This window comes from Capra hircus, chromosome 18 (genome assembly GCF_001704415.2).
Source record: "Capra hircus breed San Clemente chromosome 18, ASM170441v1, whole genome shotgun sequence".
Classification (NCBI taxonomy): domain Eukaryota; kingdom Metazoa; phylum Chordata; class Mammalia; order Artiodactyla; family Bovidae; genus Capra; species Capra hircus.
In genome coordinates this window covers 61,046,610-61,066,530 of record NC_030825.1, presented here as the reverse complement: position 1 = coordinate 61,066,530, position 19,921 = coordinate 61,046,610, and the positions used below count along the sequence as shown (strand labels likewise).

General features: G+C 45.0%; 1 long non-coding RNA gene across 1 annotated transcript; it reads left to right on the top strand.

The window, feature by feature from the left end:
• On the top strand, positions 1,954-18,950 carry LOC108638035. Its single transcript, XR_001919558.1, has 3 exons — positions 1,954-2,065; positions 14,445-14,709; positions 17,679-18,950. It is a non-coding gene; the product is annotated as an uncharacterized LOC108638035 (long non-coding RNA).

Genomic DNA, 19,921 nt, shown 5'->3' with positions numbered 1-19,921 from the left:
TTTAAGGGGCAGCTCCTCATGGACTCTCTGTGGTGTGGGTTTACTGGATAAGAGAAAATTTTTAAAGGAGAATCCTTTCCCTTATTGGTTGTAATATTTTCCTCCTGCATACAGAATTACCACTTGAAGCTGCTTAGTATAGTGGTCAGCGTGTTCTGTGATATGAGAAAGTATCTGAAGACCTTGACCTGTACATCTTTTTCTGGCTTTGAGTGATGTCAGAGATGCCTGCGTGAAGGCCACTGTGATAGTGTTGTTCACGTGTACTATCACCATGCCCTTTGAGCCTCCCCAAGAGGTGTAGGAACTTCTCCTGACAAGGGTACTGTCCAGGTTCACACCCTCATAGTTGTGAGGCTGTTGACTAAACTGTTGCTGATGCTGCATGCTTGTCACCTGGGTGCTCTTGATCATTCTGCCTCCACACTTAATTTTGTAGCAACTTAATGACAGAGCTTATGTAGGGGAGTGATAACTTCAGTGATAACTTCATTTTTTTTTTCAAGGCATAGCTACTTTCCTCTTTTAATATTGGTATGCATTATAAATGATTGTCTTTTATTTTTGTCATTAAGTTTCTATTTTATGTTACTCTTTGTATTTTTTTTTAAAGTTTTATTAAAGAATAAAGGAGATAGAGAAAGCTCTGACATATGCATCAGAAGGGGGCAGAAAGAGTACCCTACTCTTTGTGTTTTATTTGCAATATGTGGGCTGGTTGGTTAAGAAACCGCCCCCACCCCATGGTGGAATTGGTGATCAGTACTTTTTACAGTTCTTTATGTATTCTTATGGAGAAGGCAATGGCACCCTACTCCAGTACTCTTGCCTGGAAAATCCCACGGACGGAGGACCCTGGAAGGCTGCAGTCCATGGGGTTGCGACTGAGCGACTTCACTTTCACTTTTCGCTTTCTTGCATTGGAGAAGGAAATGGCAACCCACTCCAGTGTTCTTGCCTAAAGAATTCCAGGGACAGGGGAGCCTGGGTGGGCTGCCGTCTATGGGGTCGCACAGAGTCGGACACAACTGAAGTGACTTAGCAGCAGCAGTAGCAGCATGTATTCTTGATGTTAAGCTATTATGAATGTATGATTGGCAATTTTTTTGTATTATAGTTTACATTGTTTTTTCACTGCTGAGGATGGCTTACTGCACAATATTTGATAATTAGGATGTGTGCAATTTATCTCTTTTTATTTTGTTGGCATCAGCTTTTGGTGTTGTATCTGATAAATCATCAGTGAATCCACTGTCAAGAATAATTTTTAAGTTATCTATATAAAGTTATGGATGCTAGGCAAACTTACTGTGATAATCGTTTCACAGTATACGTATCAGTTAATTTTTCTCTGTAGCTTAAACTTAAACAATGATATTTGTCTTTGTAAGAGTTGCTTATACAACCCCCTGTATGTCACTGTTTAAAGAGTTGGGTTTAGAAAGGGAAATAATTAAAACACGTTGGATAAAAGAAACAATAATGCAGTTTATAATCATTTAAAGTTTCTTGCTCTTAAAAGGCTGTGCTTAGTGACCCAAATGATCACATCCCTTAAGTCCTCCATCTCAGACACCCAGGTACTGACCCTGAGTTTGTTGAACTCAGCACTGTGCAAAGTTTACTGTTTTGTAGGGTGTGAGTAGGGAATAGCCCATTTCTACCCAGGCAGAGTTTTGTATTTGTAATATAGAGACTAGTCCTATAACTGCCCAAGTTCCCAGATCCCTGCATTGCTTCAGCCTCACTAGCAGGATCGGAGGACAACATGCTGTGAAAAATAGCTTTTTATTGAGAATAAACCCTTTTAGTCTTAAGAGGAAGTATCTCGTCTTACGACATAACTTGGAACTTTTACCTGAGCAGTGTTACAGATGGTAACTTATTGCTGTCAAGGTAACAGGCCCCGCCCCCTCCGCGGCCCGCCCCTCCCAGGAGCAGCGCGCACGGCGGCTGCTCTTCCCGCTCCTGGTCGGAAGCTCTAATACAAAAGCCCTTTCACAGAGTCGGAAGTTGGAGAGCGCGGAGCCGAGTTCCCCGAGCGGCGCCTAAGCTTCCTTCTAGAGTAAGTTTGCAGAGCTCGCCACCCCTCCAACCCCCACCTCCGCCCCGCTCACTCGTCCTCAGGGTGTGGGAATTCTCAGCGACCTGAAATCCCTGGCACCCGGTGCTCGGCCCCGGATAGACGCTGCCGCTGCGGCCCAGTTATCTTTTCGTTTGGGATTTAAGTGTTTCTGAGGTGGTTTCGGGCCTCGGTGCGCGTAGACACCGCCTCTGGCGACATTTTCCTGCTTAAAACCCTTTTTTATCTCTGGCCTCGCCAAGTAAAGCCCTCTCTCGCGAGTTGGAGTCGCGCCCCGCCGAGTCACCTTTTCGACCCCTGGAGGCAGAGCCCGTCGCCCCCGCTCGCGGAGAGGCTGCGCCCTCTGCCTGGTCCCGGGATTCCGGAGAGCCCGCCCGCTCCTGAGCCCCCTCTCTCCCAGCCCCTCTGTCCTCTCGTCTCCTCAGGCCGGTCCTTCTGCCCCGCAGGCCCCCCTTTCCCGTCAGCCCGTTCCTTCACCCCGCGTAGGGTAGGTGACCTGGGCCAGCCATGTGACAGCCAGTGCTGTAAAACAGAGAAGTATTAGTAAATTAGAAAGCCAGATCTCCAGGGACTGGGAAACAGCATAGGGAGCACTGCCCTGTCTCAGTGATGGGAGCGGGGAGGCGAAGGGCGATGAGGGGCGTCAGAGGTCGAGAGCCCCTAACTGGGTTTTGGCCGGGTTTGAGTCCAGGCCTCTTGGGTTAAAGTCCCGAGTTGTGTTTTCACCCGATTGGAGTCCCGCCACAAGGGTTCAAGTCTCAATCTGAGGTGGCCGGTTTTATCATGGTGCTAGGGGAGAAAGAGGCCAAAGGGTAAGGAGCAGAGGAAGAAAGGGCTGGAAGCAAGCATAGCCACATGGCCTGCCAGAGAGTGGGGAGGAAGGGAGAGTCACAGCGAGAGAAGGGGAGTAATCTGGAGCGCAGAGAGAGAGCCGAAATGGGGGGAAAAGAGGCAGACATAGGTATGGATTTTTGAAAGACTCAGGAAGGTTGGAGAGAGAGCATTTTGAGGGGGAACGAATTGCAGCAGCCTGGGACAGGACACGTGTGAGGGAGGAAATAGGACACGAACAGCAGGAGAGCAGAGGGGGAGAAAAGAGACACTGAGACCCAGATGAAATAGGGAGCTAGGTGAACAGAGGGGTAAGCTCAATCCCGGTGTGGCCAGTTGTTTGGATACAGATGATTTTTTTAGTTATACAGAGGAGGATGAAAATTTCAAAAGTCCTGTCTATAAGGCTTTTTTTTACTATTTGTGGCAGAAGATGACTTTCATTTGCAAACCCTGTTGAGCCTGGGGCAGTGGCTTGATTCACTGAGTTGCGAATGACCCCCTTCCCTTGTCCTATCATGAGACAGAGGTCACAGAAGAAGAGACCTGGGGCAAGAAATGACTGACTCTAGAGAGTCACTCTGTGGTAGCTGTTTTTTAAATTGTTTTGGCTGTGCTGTCTTCGGTTCTGTGCAGTGGGCTCAGGAGTTGCGGCTCCCAGGATCTAAAGCACAGGCTCAATAGTTGTGCACAGACTTAGTTGCTTGTACTTGTGGGACCTTCCTGAACCAGGGATAGAACCCATGTCCCCTGCATTGTCAAGCAGATTCTTATCCACTGTATCATTATTGGGTAGCATTTTTAAAGGAACACTTTTTTTAAAAAAAAACGGATTCACATTTTCTCCTTTCTTTATGTATGGTGCTTTTTGTAGCTTGGAATAGGTCTTAATTCATTCAGTTTCTGTACTCATTTTTAACTTCAGAAATAAGCTTTTTTAGTTTCCAGTATTCTATTCATATCATCCTTTTCTAAATATGATTATTCTCCATTTTTTTAAAACTTTGACACCAGATTTTTAGATTAAAAATAATTCAATTTTTTTTTCCCAAAATTTTTTCAGATTCATTCCTTGCCTGAGTGCTTTCTTCCCTTCATCTCATACATTTGAAATTTTCTCTGGTTAGTAGTAAATCATCTTAGACTATTTTGTGCCATACTTAGCAAAAGTGTCACCTCGTTTATCAGTTCTAATGAGGTTGATGAACCTAGAGCCTATTATACAGAGTGAAATAAGTCAGAAAGAGAACGACAAATACTGTATATGGAATTTAGAAAGATGGTACCAGTGATCCTACACGCAGGGAGACACAGATGTAAAGAACAGACTTTTGGACTCAGTGGGAGAAGGTGAGGGTGGGATGATTTGAGAGAATAGCACTGAAACATGTAAATTACCATATGTAAAACAGAATGATCAGTGCAAGTTGGATGCACGAAGCAGGGCACCCAAAGCCAGTGCTCTGGAACAACCCAGAGAGATCTGGTGAGGAGGGAGGTGGAAGGTTCAGAATGGGGGTGCTGCTGCTGCTGCTAAATCGTGTCAGTCATGTCCGACTCTGTGTGACCCCATAGACGGCAGCCCAACAGGCTCCTCTGTCCCTGGGATTGTCCAGGCAAGAATACTGGCATGGGTTGCCATTTCCTTCTCCAATGCATGAAAGTAAAAGTGAAGTTGCTCAGTCGTGTCTGACTCTTAGCAACCCCATGGACTGCAGCCCACCAGGCTCCACCATCCATGGGATTTTCCAGGCAAGAGTACTGGAGTGGGGTGCCATTATAGTCACTAGCAGTCTGTTAATGAAGGAAAGGAAGGTTTTAAAACTCAGAATGGCACCAGGCCCCTCATCCATAAGATGCATTTTGGGATAATCTTGGCACCAGATGATTCATCCCAGGCCATAGAATGATTAACTTGAATCTTGTAGAAGGGCAGATTACCATACAAATAGTTTTGTTTGCATAGATTAGGGGAACAATATCTGAGTATAACATACTGGTTTGTGAAGTAGGTTCTAAGCCATTAGGCGGAACTGACTTGAAGACAGAAGTCTGGGGTAAATGTGTAGTCCATTAACGTAGCTTAAGACAAACATTTCCATAAGAAAAATGGATTGGTTAACTCAAGGTTTGAGAATAGTTAACTTCAGGTGAAACCAGGTGTCATTATGGCAATACAGTATGTTAAGAGAAACCTCCTTTTAAATTTGTATAGAGAAGGAAAAAAATATCTCTAGTTTGTTTCCTCCTGCTGCTTAAGAGAGATAAAAATGTCTGACACTTGCAGCCTATTTGCTCCATTTGGAGACCCCTGGCCTTCCTGCCTGTTACCCTCTCAGTCCCCCCTTTTCTTTTAGAAGAATTATGTTGCCTAGGGACAAGGGGCATCGTTCTTGTTCCATAACTGCTTCTGAGCTGACAAGGGGCGTTGTCCCTAAATTGGTGAGGCAACATATTCTCCTAACCCTCAAACTGAAGATGTCTGATCCAGGGCCCCCAAATAGTATTTGGAAGAAGCTGCAGCAGTAGCAGGAGTTTGAGCAACAATTGCAGGAAGGGGGACCCCTTCCAGGGCCCGAAACTGGGCTCTTGTCTAACACTTGGAAATGAATTGTCCGAGGAGACACATGTGCTGATAAAGCAAGAGATTGTATTGGGAAGGGTACTTGGGTGGAGAGCAGTAGGGTAAGGGAACCCAGGAGAACTGCTCTGCTCGTGGCCTGCAGTCTCGGGTTTTATGGTGATGAGATTAGTTTCCAGGTGGTCTTTGGCCAATCATTCTAATTTGGAGTCTTTCCTGGTGGCGCATGCATCACTCAGCCAAGATGGATGCTGGCGAGAGGGATTCTGGGACGTGGAGAGACACTCGGTGTCTCCTTTCGACCTTTCCCGAACTCTTCAGGTTGGTGGTGTCTTACTAGTTCCCTATTCCTTATCAGGATCTCCTGTCATAAAACAACTCATGCAAATGGTTACTATGGTGCCTGGCCAGGGTGGGCGGTTTCAGTGTGCTTACCCTAACAAAACCGGTTGTAACTTAAAAGCTTTCATGCAACTAGAAACAAATCCAGTTACACAGTTACAGAAGCAGGGAGCAAACAGCAAAAACAAAACAATTACAATTATTGTAATTAAGATAGTTTTCCACCATGGGGCACTTGTTAACATCTCACAAAATGAGGCAGTTGAGGCTTCAGGAATATCTAAAGCCCCAGTCATCTTGTTCATGTGTTTAGTAAAATGAATAATATTAGTGCTCATATTAGGCATATATGTACAGCATTGGGTATGAATAATGGTACAAGTTCCTCCTTGTGCAGCTGTCAGAATATCTAAAGCCAATCTGTTTTGTAAAACCACCTTTCTAATTTGTGCTTGTTCAGCATTAACAGCTGAAATAGCTTTTTGAGAATCTTGTAATGCCTGCTGAGTAAAATTAGTCAAAGCATCCACTCGTAGCATAACATCTGTAGTTCCCAAAGAGGGAACAAACATTGCAGCTAAATAATGATACCAGTGAAATACAGACCTTGCCCACCGAGTTTTAAGGTGGAGTAAATTAGCAGGCTTTTTTGGAAGCTCTGAAAATATAAAGCCGTGAGTAAAGGCTAGACCCAGGGTGCATCTCCCTATCCAACCAAGGGGAAGCCATGCCCTTAGGTACGAGCCACATATTCAGTAGGTCCTGTTTGGAGCAAGCCTGCTGACTGAGATATCCAGCCCCAATCAGTGCCTGGCCAGACAGGGAGTACCTGAATCGGGGTTGAAAAACACGGGAATGATTACGTTGCATACTTCCTGAGGCAAAAATCCCAATTGTTTCTAATCATTGTAATTAAGTTGTTGGCTAAGTTTTGGGAATGGCTCTGTTTGTTCCTAGCATATAGGGGCAGTGGATACTAGACATCCTTTTTCAGGAGTTAGCCATATAACCTCATTCCATATTTGGTAAACATCAGGTAAAAAAGCATTAGATCCAGACCTATTTGCCTTACGTGTAGCGAAATAGTCATTAAAGTGAGACAATGTATAATCAGAATTAAAAGTCATGTTATGTCCATAGTTAAAGTACAAAGTGTTGCACCAGTCCATTTTAGGGTTGGTAGATGTCATCAGATGAAGAAGAGGCGTCACATATGATTGTTGTCAAAAGTATTCACAGACTTGGAGAAAGTCTTTTTCTTGAAGTGGAGATGTCCACCACAGGAATCCTTTCACTGATGAAGAGGGGAGTGCTCTGCAGACCCAGCAGTTAGACCAATTGTGGAATGCAGTGTAGGAGTGAGCCCAGGACAGGAAGGCATTGTCTTGAGGATCAAACGGCACACTCAGGATTTTTGGAGTCAGCAGAAGTAGGCTCACATAGATTATCAGGCCCATCTGAAAAGTACGAAGTCAGAGCATAGAAAGAAAAGACATAAAATGAAGTCCCTTAGTTCTGGTCAGGGTGCCACCTCTTAACTCAACTGTGATATACCTACGAATCAATTCCTGGCACTTTGACAGCTGTGGAAGAAGAAAGAATAACCTGGTAAGGGCCTTCCCAGAGGGGCTCGAGGGATGGGCCCCCAGATCCCAGTGTTTTTATGAGGACCTTGGTTCCTGGCTCAAATAGAGGCTTCCTTGACTCAGAGGCTGGGTCAGGAGTCATCTCTTGGAGTTCTGTTAATACCTGTTGAAAAGCTGAGAAAGAGTTACATAACTAGTTAATTCCAAAGCTTCAGGGTCTATAACGATGTCTGTGCGTAAGAAAGGCCTTCCATAACTACATTCATAGGGGAACAGTCTCTCCTTTATGGGGCAGCTCGAGCCCTCGTTAAAGCTATGGGTAGGACTTTAATCCAATTGTCCTGTGTTTCTTGAGTTAATTTGTGCAGATGTCTTTTGATAATGTCGTTAGCTTTTTCAACCTTTCCTAAAGATTGGGGTCTCCAGGAACAGTGTAAGTGATACTCTATTTCTAGAGCTTTAGATACCCCCTGAGTTACAGCAGCTTTAAATGTGGAGCCATTGTCACTCTGAAGGCTCTGTGGCAGCCCAAACCTGGGGATAATTTCATGGATTAAAATCTTTATAACCTACTTAGCCTGCTTACTACGACAGGGAAAAGCCTCAATCCATCCCGTAAAAGTACCCAAACTTGTAAGCAAGAATACCAAATTAGCTTTTGGCATATGAGTAAAATCAATTTCCCAGCCCTCTCCAGGATACTTTCCACTTTGTTGTAACGCAGATAATGCTAGCTTCTCAGTCTTTGGGTTATTTTTCTGACAAACCTCACACCTTTTGATAATGTTCTTTAAAGTTTTCATTACATTTTTACCTTCAAACAAATGAGAAGCCATTTGGTAAGTACTCTGTGCACCCAAATGAAAACTCTGGTGTAAACCCTTAAGAATTTTCCATTGAGCATTTTCAGGAATTATTAATCTTCCATCCTCAGACTGTAACCATCCTTTATCTGCAATCTTTGCTCGTCTTTTCTCATATCTTTCTAATTCTTCCTCAGTATATTGTGGTTTTTCCTGTTCCACAGGACCTGTCCAGATCAAGGGTGTCTGCAGTGAAGGGGTTTCATAAAGTGCCGCTTTTCTGGCTTGACAGTCAGCCAGCTGATTACCTTCAGCTGCTTTACTCTCATCCTTGCTGTGCCCTTTGCAATGCATGACAGCTACACAATATATAGCAGTTAAAAGTCTCTTAATCTCTCTGAAATGCTTCATAGATTCTCCTGTTGCTGTTTTGCACTGTCTTTCTTCCCATATTGCAGCATGAGCATGTAAAATCAAATAAACATACTTAGAATCCATGTAGATATTTACTCGCTGCCCTTTGCTGAACTCTAGAGCTCGGGTCAGAGCTACAAGCTCCACTAACTGAGCACGGGTTCCCTGGGGGAGAGATTTTGTTTCTGAAACGTGTTCAGCAGTCACCACAGGTGTAACCTGCTTTATGCTTTCCATCCCGAACAAAAGAACTGCCATCTGTAAATATTTCTGTATCAGGATTGTCTAATGGGGTATCCTTTTTTTTTTTTGGTGGGGTATCCTTTAGATCCTCCCAAGCTGCATAGGTTAAAGTTAGAAATTGGAAACAGTCGTGATCAGGTGTTTCATTTTGCTTCTCAGGAAGGAAAGTGGCAGGATTTAAATGTCCACAAACTTGAAGCTTAGTTACTGGTCCTTCTAACAACAATGACTGATATTTAAGAAGCCTACTGTCTGTCATCCAAATATTAACCTTAGAATTTAAGATTCCACTCATATCATGAGAAGTCAGGACAGTAAGATTACGTTGATTAATTAGTTTTAAAGCTTCAGGTGCTAATAAAGCCACTGCCCCAATTACTCTTAGGCAGTGGGGCCACCCACATCAAGTTACATCTAATTTTCTGCTTAGATAAGCAATAGGTTGCTGGTGAGGCCCTCGGGCTTCTGTCAAAATTCCCAAGGCCATACCTTTTCTTTCAGTGACAAACAGATTAAATCCTGACCCTTTGGGCTAGCTCAAAGCAGGAGCTTGCAGGAGGGCAGTCTGAAGAACCGTAAAAGCCTTTTGAGTATCTGAAGACCAAACCAGTTTGTCTGTTTGGGCCTGCTTAGTTTGAGCTATAAGTTTATATAAAGGCCGGGCAAGTTCCCCATAACCCGGAATCCAAGTATGACAGTAGCCTGTGATTCCTAGAAATCTTCTCAATTGTCTTAAAGTCATAGTGAAGAAGGAATTCATAGGGCCTGGACTCCATCTTAGGCCTGTTCATGCTGATCATGCTTGGCCAACTTTCTAATGGACTCTGAACTCTGTGTTTCAGTTCAGTTCAGTCGCTCAGTCATGTCTGACTCTTTGCAGCCCCATGAATCGCAGCATGCCAGGCCTCCCTGTCCATCACCATCTCCTGGATTTCACTGAAACTCACGTCCATCGAGTCCGTGATGCCCTCCAGCCATCTCATCCTCTGTTGTCCCCTTCTCCTGCCCCCAATCCCTCCCAGCATCAAAGTCTTTTCCAATGAGTCAACTCTTTGCATGAGGTGGCCAAAGTACTGGAGTTTCAGCTTTAGCATCATTCCTTCCAAAGAAGTCCTAAGGCTGATCTCCTTCAGAATGGACTGGTTGGATCTCCTTGCGTCCAAGGGACGCTCAAGAGTCTTCTCCAACATCACAGTTCAAAAGCATCAATTCTTCGGGCTCAGCCTTCTTCACAGTCCAACTCTCACATCCATACATGACCACAGGAAAAACCATGGCCTTGACTAGATGGATCTTTGTTGGCAAAGTAATGTCTCTGCTTTTGAATATGCTATCTAGGTTGGTCATAACTTTCCTTCCAAGGAGTAAGCGTCTTTTAATTTCATGGCTGCAGTCACCATCTGCAGTGAATTTGGAGTCCAAAAAATAAAGTCTGACACTATTTCCACTGTTTCCCCTTCTATTTCTCATGAAGTGATGGGACCGGATGCAATGACCTTCGTTTTCTGAATGTTGAGCTTTAAGCCAACTTTTTCGCTTTCCTCTTTCACTTTGATCAAGAGGCTTTTTAGTTCCTCTTCACTTTCTGCCATAAGGGTGGTGTCATCTGCATATCTGAGGTTATTGATATTTCTCCTGGCAATCTTGATTCCAGCTTGTGTTTCTTTCAGTCCAGCATTTCTCATGATGTACTCTGCATATAAGTTAAATAAACAGGGTGACAATATACAGCCTTGATGTACTCCTTTTCCTATTTGAAACCAGTCTGTTGTTCCATGTCCAGGTCTAACTGTTGCTTCCTGACCTGCATACAGGTTTCTCAAGAGTCAGGTTAGGTGGTCTGATATTCCCATCTCTTTCAGAGTTTTCCACAGTTTATTGTGATCCACACAGTCAAAGGCTTTGGCATAGTCAGTACAGCAGAAATAGATGTTCCCCTGGAACTCTCTTGCTTTTTCCATGATCCAGCGGATGTTGGCAATTTGATCTCTGGTTCCTCTGCCTTTTCTAAAACCAGCTTGAACATCAGAGAGTTCACGGTTCACGTATTGCTGAAGCGTGGCTTGGAGAATTTTGAGTATTACTTTACTAGCGTGTGACATGAGTGCAATTGTGTGGTAGTTTGAGCATTCTTTGACATTGCCTTTGTTTGAGATTGGAATGAAAACTGACCTTTTCCAGTCCTGTGGCCACTGCTGAGTTTTCCAAACTTGCTGGTATATTGAGTGCAGCACTTTCACAGCATCATCTTTTAGGATTTGAAATAGCTCTACTGGAATTCCATCACCTCCACTAGCTTTGTTCGTAGTGATGCTTTCTAAGGCCCACTTGACTTCACATTCCAAGATGTCTGGCTCTAGATGAGTGATCACATCATCATGATTATCTTGGTCATGAAGATTTTTTTTGTACAGTTCTTCCGTGTATTGTTGCCACCTCTTCTTAATATCTTCTGCTTCAGTTAGGTCCAGACCATTTCTCTCTTTTATCGAGCCCATCTCTGCCTGAAATATTCCCTTGGTATCTCTAATTTTCTTGAAGAGATCTCTAGTCATTCCCATTCTGTTGTTTTCCTCTATTTCTTTGCATTGATCGCTGAAGAAGGCTTTCTTATCTCTTCTTTCTATTCTCTGGAACTTGCATTCAGATGCTTATATCTTTGCTTTTCTCCTTTGCTTTTTGCCTCTCTTCTTTTCACAGCTACTTGTAAGGCCTCCCCAGACAGCCACTTTGCTTTTCTGCATTTCTTTTCCATGGGGATGGTCTTGGTCCCTGGCTCCTGTACAATGTCACGAACCTCATTCCATAGTTCATCAGGCACTCTATCTATCAGATCTAGGCCCTTAAATCTATTTCTCACTTCCACTCTATAATCATAAGGAATTTGATTTAGGTCATACCTGAATGGTCTAGCGGTTTTCCCTACTTTCTTCAATTTCAGTCTGAATTTGGTAATAAGGAGTTCATGATCTGAGCCACAGTCAGCTCCTGGTCTTGCTTTTGTTGACTGTATGAGCTTCTCCATCTTTGGCTGCAAAGAATATAATCAATCTGATTTCGGTGTTGACCACCTGGTGATGTCCATGTGTAGAGTCTTCTCTTATGTTGTTGGAAGAGGGTGTTTGCTATGACCAGTGCATTTTCTTGGCAGAACTCTATTAGTCTTTGCCCTGCTTCATTCCACATTCCAAGGCCAAATTTTCCTGTTACTCCAGGTGTTTCTTGACTTCCTACTTTTGCATTCCAGTCCCCTATACGAAAAGGACATCTTTTTGGGTGTTAGTTCTAAAAGGTCTTGTAGGTCTTCATAATACCGTTCAACTTCAGCTCTTCAGTGTTGCTGGTTGGGGCATAAACTTGGATAACTGTGATATTGAATGGTTTGCCTTGGAGACGAACAGAGATCATTCTGTTGTTTTTGAGACTGCATCCAGGTAGTGCATTTCGGACTCTTTTGTTGACCATGATGGCTACTCCATTTCTTCTGAGGGATTCCTGCCCCCAGTAGTAGATACAATGGTCATCTGAGTTAAATTCACCCATTCCAGTCCATTTTAGTTCGCTGATTCCTAGAATGTTGACGTTCACCCTTGCCATCTCTTGTTTGACCACTTCCAATTTGCCTTGATTCATGGACCTGACATTCCAGGTTCCTATGCAATATTGCTCTTCACAGCATCGGACCTTGCTTCTATTACCAGCCACATCCACAACTGGGTATTGTTTTTTCTTTGGCTCCATCCCTTCATTCTTTCTGGAGTTATTTCTCCACTGATCTCCAGTAGCATATTGGGCACCTAATGACCTGGGGAGTTCCTCTTTTGGTATCCTATCATTTGCCTTTTCATACTGTTCATGAACTCTGTTTTAGTGCCTATGAAAACAGCAACAGAAGGATAAGACCCCTCCAGACAGAGGAACCTTGAAGATTGTACCTAGGTTACTCATCCCCTAAGAGGAAACATACACTAATCACCCCTTCCTCCAGACAGGCCATAAATTTTTCTGTATCTATCGGAGTGTAACCTCAGCTTTATTGATCATTGGCTAATTGTTTGACTGTTTGAACGCATGAGCAAATAGCACGTGAATGATAGGGTTATTGGGATTGTATTTTCCTTGATTTATGTAAGTCTCAAGGAATTTGTAATGGTGGGTTCAGAAACGTACACATGGGGTATAAAAGATTTTCACAAATGCTGGTCGGGGTCCTTGGCTAAGAGGAGACACTCTTGGACCCGCCGATGTAATAAACTGCTCTCCACTATCTGCATTGTCCTTCTGAGTGAGTTTATTTCCCAAAATGCGTGGCTACATTTGGTGCATTGGCCGGGAAACTCCTCACTTTGAGGAGACAGGTCTCATTTGAGGCTACCCTGAGGCTTTGTGGCTTGAATTTCCTAGAGGGGAGAAGGTGCCTTGCCCCTCTGGAAGAATTCAGCCTTTCAACGCCCGGTTTCTTCGCTTTGGCAGGTAGTGATCAAGGGAACTGAGTGCTCAGGTTAGGAGGAACCCACCCGCCAGGGTGGAGGAGGGCCTGATCACTCCCCCGGGAGGGACTAGAAGGGGCATGGACCTACAGGGCCTGGAATAGGCAGGCAGCAGCGATTGCTTGGTACACAGGTCGACGAGCGTACTTCGGTTTAGGAAGGAAATTTGTGAAGGTCTTTTAGGAGGTGTGTCCATGCCATCTCAGGGAAAATTATTACCAGTGATCGCCAGGGGGTTTTTAGGATAGGAAACTGGTCCTTGTATGCTCGTATTCTGCTCTCCCCCAGGAGATGTCCTGTCTGCTGTGAAATTCTCGACCTCCTCGCAATTGTTAGGCTAGAAGGAAGGGGATACATAAGTGATTATGAATTGGCTTTCCCAGAGATGGCCTGGGACATGGGATATTTAACCCAACTATGTTTTCATCCGCGCCTGATCAAGCCCAGAAAGGCAGAACAGACTTTAAGGGAGAAACAGTCTTGGACCACATGGTGTTCTGGTTTGGCTATGCTGACCGGCAGGTGAAGGCACACTGATCCCTCTTCTCCCTCTGGGATCTGGCAGGTAAGGCTCTTCTCACCTCAATTAGGAAGGAGGCAGAATGGCAATTTACGTGTCATTGAGTGGAAATATCAGAAGTACATAATGTACTGAGAACTTCGTAGACAGATGAAAAGGAAAAGTAGAAGAAGGTCTGAGAAGGTAAGCAAGATGGGAGGAAGTGAATCTAAGGCAACTGTATTGGAGTGCATGATTAAAAATTTTAAGAAGGGATTAGGAGGAGACTATGGGGTGAAGATGAAGCCTAACCGCCTCCACATACTCTGTGAGGTCGAATGGCTCCCTATGGGAGTAGGATGGCCACCAGAGAACACCGTGAACTTAAAAATAGTGGAAGCAGTCCATGCAGTAGTCACAGGAGAGCCAGGACACTTGGATCAATATATTGACTCATAACTAGGGTTAGCTCAGGACCCTCCTACTTGGACAAGGTTCTGTATCCAGGAGGGAAAGGGAAAAATATTATTGGCACAAAAATTGACTGATGATAAAAAAAGGAAATTCTACAGGATTTGGACGGGGATGACCTGACCCCTCCCCCATACTGGATAATGGCGGACCTGCCTCCCAGTGCTCCACCAGGACTGGAGGCCGCCTTAATGCCCAATCCAGGGCCAGGTGAAGTCCTGCAGCAGCCACTGCTCCTCTGCCAGCTCTCCCCGAGGTCGTAGAGCCGCCATCTCGGCAGGTTCCGAACCCGGTGACAGAAGCCTCTGGCCAACACTTCCAGGATCCTGCTCCAGCTGAACTGCCCAAGCTATACCCGCCTCTCCCGTGAGTACTGACAAGAAGGGGAGGGAGACTTTGGAATTAAGCAGAGACTGCTCTGCCAGAGAGCCAGAGGGAATGAGAGCGAACAGGCAAGAGATTTACAGTGCTAGCTGCTGCTCTAGGGAAGTCTATCTTGGCTCCTCTGGAAAACTTCCTCTGTCCCACGGACAGGACAGTCCTTCAACCGGTCCCAGTGGAGGCCCGAGGGCCCTGTTACAGCCAAACCAGTGTGCCTGGTGCCAAGCTTTTGGCCACTGGAAGAATGAATGCCCTAAGGCAAGGAAGGAAGAGGAAGTTCCCACAGTTGTGGGCTTGCTGACTTGGAAATTAAATAGGGCTGCCAGGGCTCAGAGATATCAGGTCCCTGAGAACCCATGGTAACATTAAAAGTGGGGGACCAAAACACTGACTTCATGGTGGATACAGGAGCAGAACTGTTGGTAGTAACAAAACCTGTGGCACCACTGTCCAAAAAGACTACCGCTGTAACTGGGGTGACAGGAGAAGAGAGGATTAAATTGTTTTGCCAGCCCAGAAAATGTCAGATGGCGGGTGGGGGAGGGCGGGGGGTGGGTAGTGGGGAGGGTGAATCTTGAATTCCTCTACATTCCTGAGTGCCCAGTACCCCTGTTGGGAAGAGACTTGCTCTCCAAACTTGGAGCACAAGTGACTTTCTCCCTTGAGGAGAGACCCACCTTCCGGATGGACACTATGACTTATTTGCTCTCTCTTTCAATACTCCACGAAGATTAGTGGAGGTTGCATGAGCCTCTGAAGGAAGAACCAGGTGGGCCGGAAGAGCATGAGAGAGAGCTAACTTCCCCCCCAGGCTAGCTAAACATCAAGCCCCAGTGATAATAGAACTCAAACCAGGCACCATCCCGGTTAGAAAGCGCCAGTACCCGCTACCGATAGAGGCCTGGGCCGGCATACTGCCCCACATCAATAGATTGAAGCAAGCGGGCATTCTAGTAGAGTGCCAGTCAGCTTGGAATACACCAATCCAGTCAAAAAGGAAGGAGGATAGGACTATCGGCCTGTACAGGACTCAGGCTAGTCAACCAGGCTATTGTGACTTTACACCCCACTGTTCCAAACCGCTATACCTTACTTAGCCTCCTCCTGCCAAGGACTAAAGTTTATACTCGCGTAGATCTCAAGGATGCCGCCTTCTGCATACGCCTCACCCCGGCGTCACAGCCCATCTTTGCCTTTGAATGGGAAGATCTAGTTGGGGGCACCAAGCAACAGCTCATCTGGACTCCCCCACAAGGGTTTAAGAACTCCCCAGCCATCTTTGGGGAAGCCTTGGCTTCTGACCTGAACTCATTCCATCCAGAAGCATATGAATGTTGACTCCTACAATATGAGGAAGACCTGGTGCTGGCTGCCGAGACCAAGGAAAAATGCTGGAAAGGGACAAAAGCACTGCTTCAGCTGCTGATGGAAGCAGGTTACCGGGTGTTGAAGAAGGCACAGGTCTGCAAGGAGGAGGTAAGGTAGCTGGGGTTTGTTTTAAAGAAGGACACAAGGGTCCAGACCCTAGTTGGGTCCTATATACTGATGACACTAGCCTGATAAAACAAGGACAATGGCTGTCAGATTAGCCAAAGTGGAAGGGGCCATCAAGACTGAAAAGGGATGGTGGGAATTGCCAAGTGGCAAATTATTGGTACCGGAGAAGCTGGCACACACTCTGGTAAGCTAAACACACCAAGCGACCCACCTAGGCCATGCTGCCTGCTCACAGGTTAATGCTGCCTCTCGGGTATTTAGACAAAAATCTCCGGGTATTCAGCTGAAAGGCAGGCTGCCCTTTGAACACCTGGGAGCGGACTTCACTGAAATGAAACCTCACCGACACCGCTGTTACCTGCTGGTCCTGGTATGCACGTTCTCGGGATGGGCAGAAGCTTTTCCTACCTGGACTGAAAGAGCATCAGAAGCAGCCTGGTGCCTGCTTAGGGAAATAGTTCCCAGATTTGGACTTCCTACCAGCATTGGTTCAGAAAATGACCCGGCTTTTGTAGCTGATTTAGGACAGTTCATTTCAGTTCACTGTCACTCAGTTCAGTCACTCAGTCGTGTCCGACTCCTTATGACCCCATGAATCGCAGCACACCAGGCCTCCCTGTCCATCACCAACTCCCGGAGTTCACTCAAACTCACGTCCATCGAGTCTGTGATGCCATCCAGCCATCTCATCTTCTGTCATCCCCTCTCCTCCTGCCCCCAATCTCTCCCAGCATCAGAGTCTTTTCCAATGAGTCAACTCTTCGCATGAGGTGGCCAAAGTATTGGAGTTTCACCTTTAGCATCATTCCTTCCAAAGTACATCCAGGACTGATCACCTTTAGAATGGACAGGTTGGATTTCCTTGCAGTCCAGGGGACTCTCAGGAGTCTTCTCCAACACCACAGTTCAAAAGCATCGATTCTTCGGTGCTCAGCTTTCTTCACAGTCCAACTCTTAACATCCATACATGACCACTGGAAAAACCATACAACAAGTAAGCAAAACTTCATCAAATGGAAACTGCACGCTGCATATAGGCCCAGAGTTCTGAGATGATGGAATGAACCAACCAGACATTAAAAAGACTCTCCAAGTGGATCACAGAGACTGACTGCTCTTGGGTGGACTTGCTTCCAACGGTTCAGACTCAGGATGACCCCACAGTCCCAAGGCTATTCTCCATACAAAATTGTGTATGGGAGGTCCCCTCCCATAATAAAACAGGTGCCAACAAATTTGCCTCAGGCAAGGGGGAGATAGGATTTCATAGCAGATGGAACTCGATAAGGTAGTAAATCGGGTAACTAAGTTTGTACAAGAAAGGGTGCTATTCCCCCTTGGGGAACAGATTCATGAGTTTACTCTTGGTGACCAAATATAGGTCAAAGATTGGAAACATGATTTGCTAGCCCCTTGGTGAAAGGGCCCTTATGTTATTTTAACTACCCCTACTGCAGTTAAAGTTGCAGGTATTGTCCCTTGGATCCATCATACGAGGGTGAAGAGAACATACTACACAGACCCAAAAAATGCTGAGTGGACTGCACAGAGGGACCTCGCTGATCCTTGAGAGACTAAGACCATCTTTAAGAAGAAGGAAATGAGATCCTGGACGAGCCCCTTTAGGATGAAGCCGCACAATCAACTCCTGCTGCTTGGCCTCATCAACATGATTTTGAATTTAACTTCTGTTTCAACTCAGGACAATGTTTTCATCTAATGGGCACATCCTATGCAGACTTCCACAACACTTCGAACTGCTGGGTATGTAGGGCTATGCCTTTGTCAGTGATGGATGGACTTCCTTGGTGGGTGTCACCGTTCTGCCAAGGAGATTTTAAACCACTCTGCTCTTTTCTGGGATGACAAAAAGAGACTTTCCTCTCTCTTGTTAATCATAACCTCTCCTTGCTCTCTTGGTGTAAGACCTACAGTCAATAGACTCGGGTCATGGGGTTACATTTGATATAAATGCCAGTGTAACAAAAGCCTAACCTACAACAACTGGTAAATCTACCTTATTTATATGCTAGGTGGACAAGATCCGTGTTTCAGTGGTATGAGTATATTGCTGCCTTATTTTTACCCTCTATAGGGACAACAGATATCATGATTAAAGTAGAGGCCTTGACTAATTTCACAAAACAGGTCCTCCTAGATAGAACAAAAGCCATCCAAGCCTTAAATGAAGAGCAACTCCAAATGAGAAAAGCTGTAATTCATAATAGAATGGCTTTGGACATACTCACAGCTGCTCAAGGAGGGACCTGTGCTATAATTACAGTTGAATGTTGTGAATACGTTCCTGACTTATCTGGCAATGTATCAACTGCTTTGGATGACATGAAAAACCAGATAAAAACAATGTCAAATGAAAACATTCCTTTCTGGACTTCCGTCCTATCTTGGGTGAAGGGTGATTGGTGGAAAACTATATTTTACCACTGTTATAGTTGCCTTGATAGTTCTGCTTTGTGGACCCTGAATTTTACAATGTATTATGAACTTTGTAACCTTTTGTTGATGTCATCCTCCCAAATTGGTGGTCAGAGAGTCAGGGTGCAATATATCCCTATGAATGATGCTCATAATATGAGTTAAGAGCATCAAGAGGGGGGAATGAAGAAGGAATTCATAGGGCCTGGACTCCATCTTAGGCCTGTTCATGCTGATCATGCTCAGCCACCTTTCCAATAGATGCTGAACTCTGTATTTAGTGCCTATGAAAACAGCAACAGAAGGATAAGACCCCCACGAGACAGGGGAACCTTGAAGATCGTATCTAGGTTACTCATCGCCTAAGACAAAACACACTAATCACCCCTTCCTCCAGACAGGCCATAAATTTTTCTGTATCTATTGGAGTGTAACCTCGGGTTTATTGATTATTGGCGAATTGACTGTTTGAGTACATAGCACATGAATGATGGAGTTATTGGGATTGTATTTTCCTTGATTTATGTAAGTCTCAAGGAATTTGTAATGGTGGGTTCAGAAACGTAACACATGGGGTATAAAAGATTTTCACAAATGCTGGTTGGGGTCCTTGGCTAAGAGGAGACACTGCCTTGGGCCCACCAGTGTAATAAACTGCACTGCACTATCTGCATTGTCCTTCTGAGTGAGTTTGTTTCCCGGAACGTGTGACTACAACAATACATATGGGATGATTTAGTGTGGGTTTAATTTTCTCACGGCCTATGGCCCTAGTCCCTTCTGATATGATTAGGCCCAGATATCTAACAGATTGTTGACAAAGCTGAGCCTTTTCTCTTGATGCCTTATAACCGCAGCCTGACAGAAAGTTAAAGAAATCTTCTGAGGCTCCTGAACAAGCTTCCTCTGTCTCAACACAGAGCAAACTACCATCTACATATTGTAACACCACCGCTTTGGAGGTATTAAAGTTTTGTCGATCCTGTGACAAACTTTGTCCAAATAAGTGAGGACTGTCACAAAATCCCTGGGGCAAAACTGTCCAGGTTAACTGAGAAGCTGGCTGCATAGGGTCTTCAAAGGCAAATAGAAATTGACTTTCCTCTGCCAAAGGCACAGAATACAAAGCATCTTTCAAATCAATTACTGAGAAATATTTGGCTCATTCAGGAATTTCAGACAATAGAGTATAAGGATTAGGCACCACGGGGTGTAAAGGAACTGCAGCCTCATTTATTATTTGTAAATCTTGGACTAGTCGCCA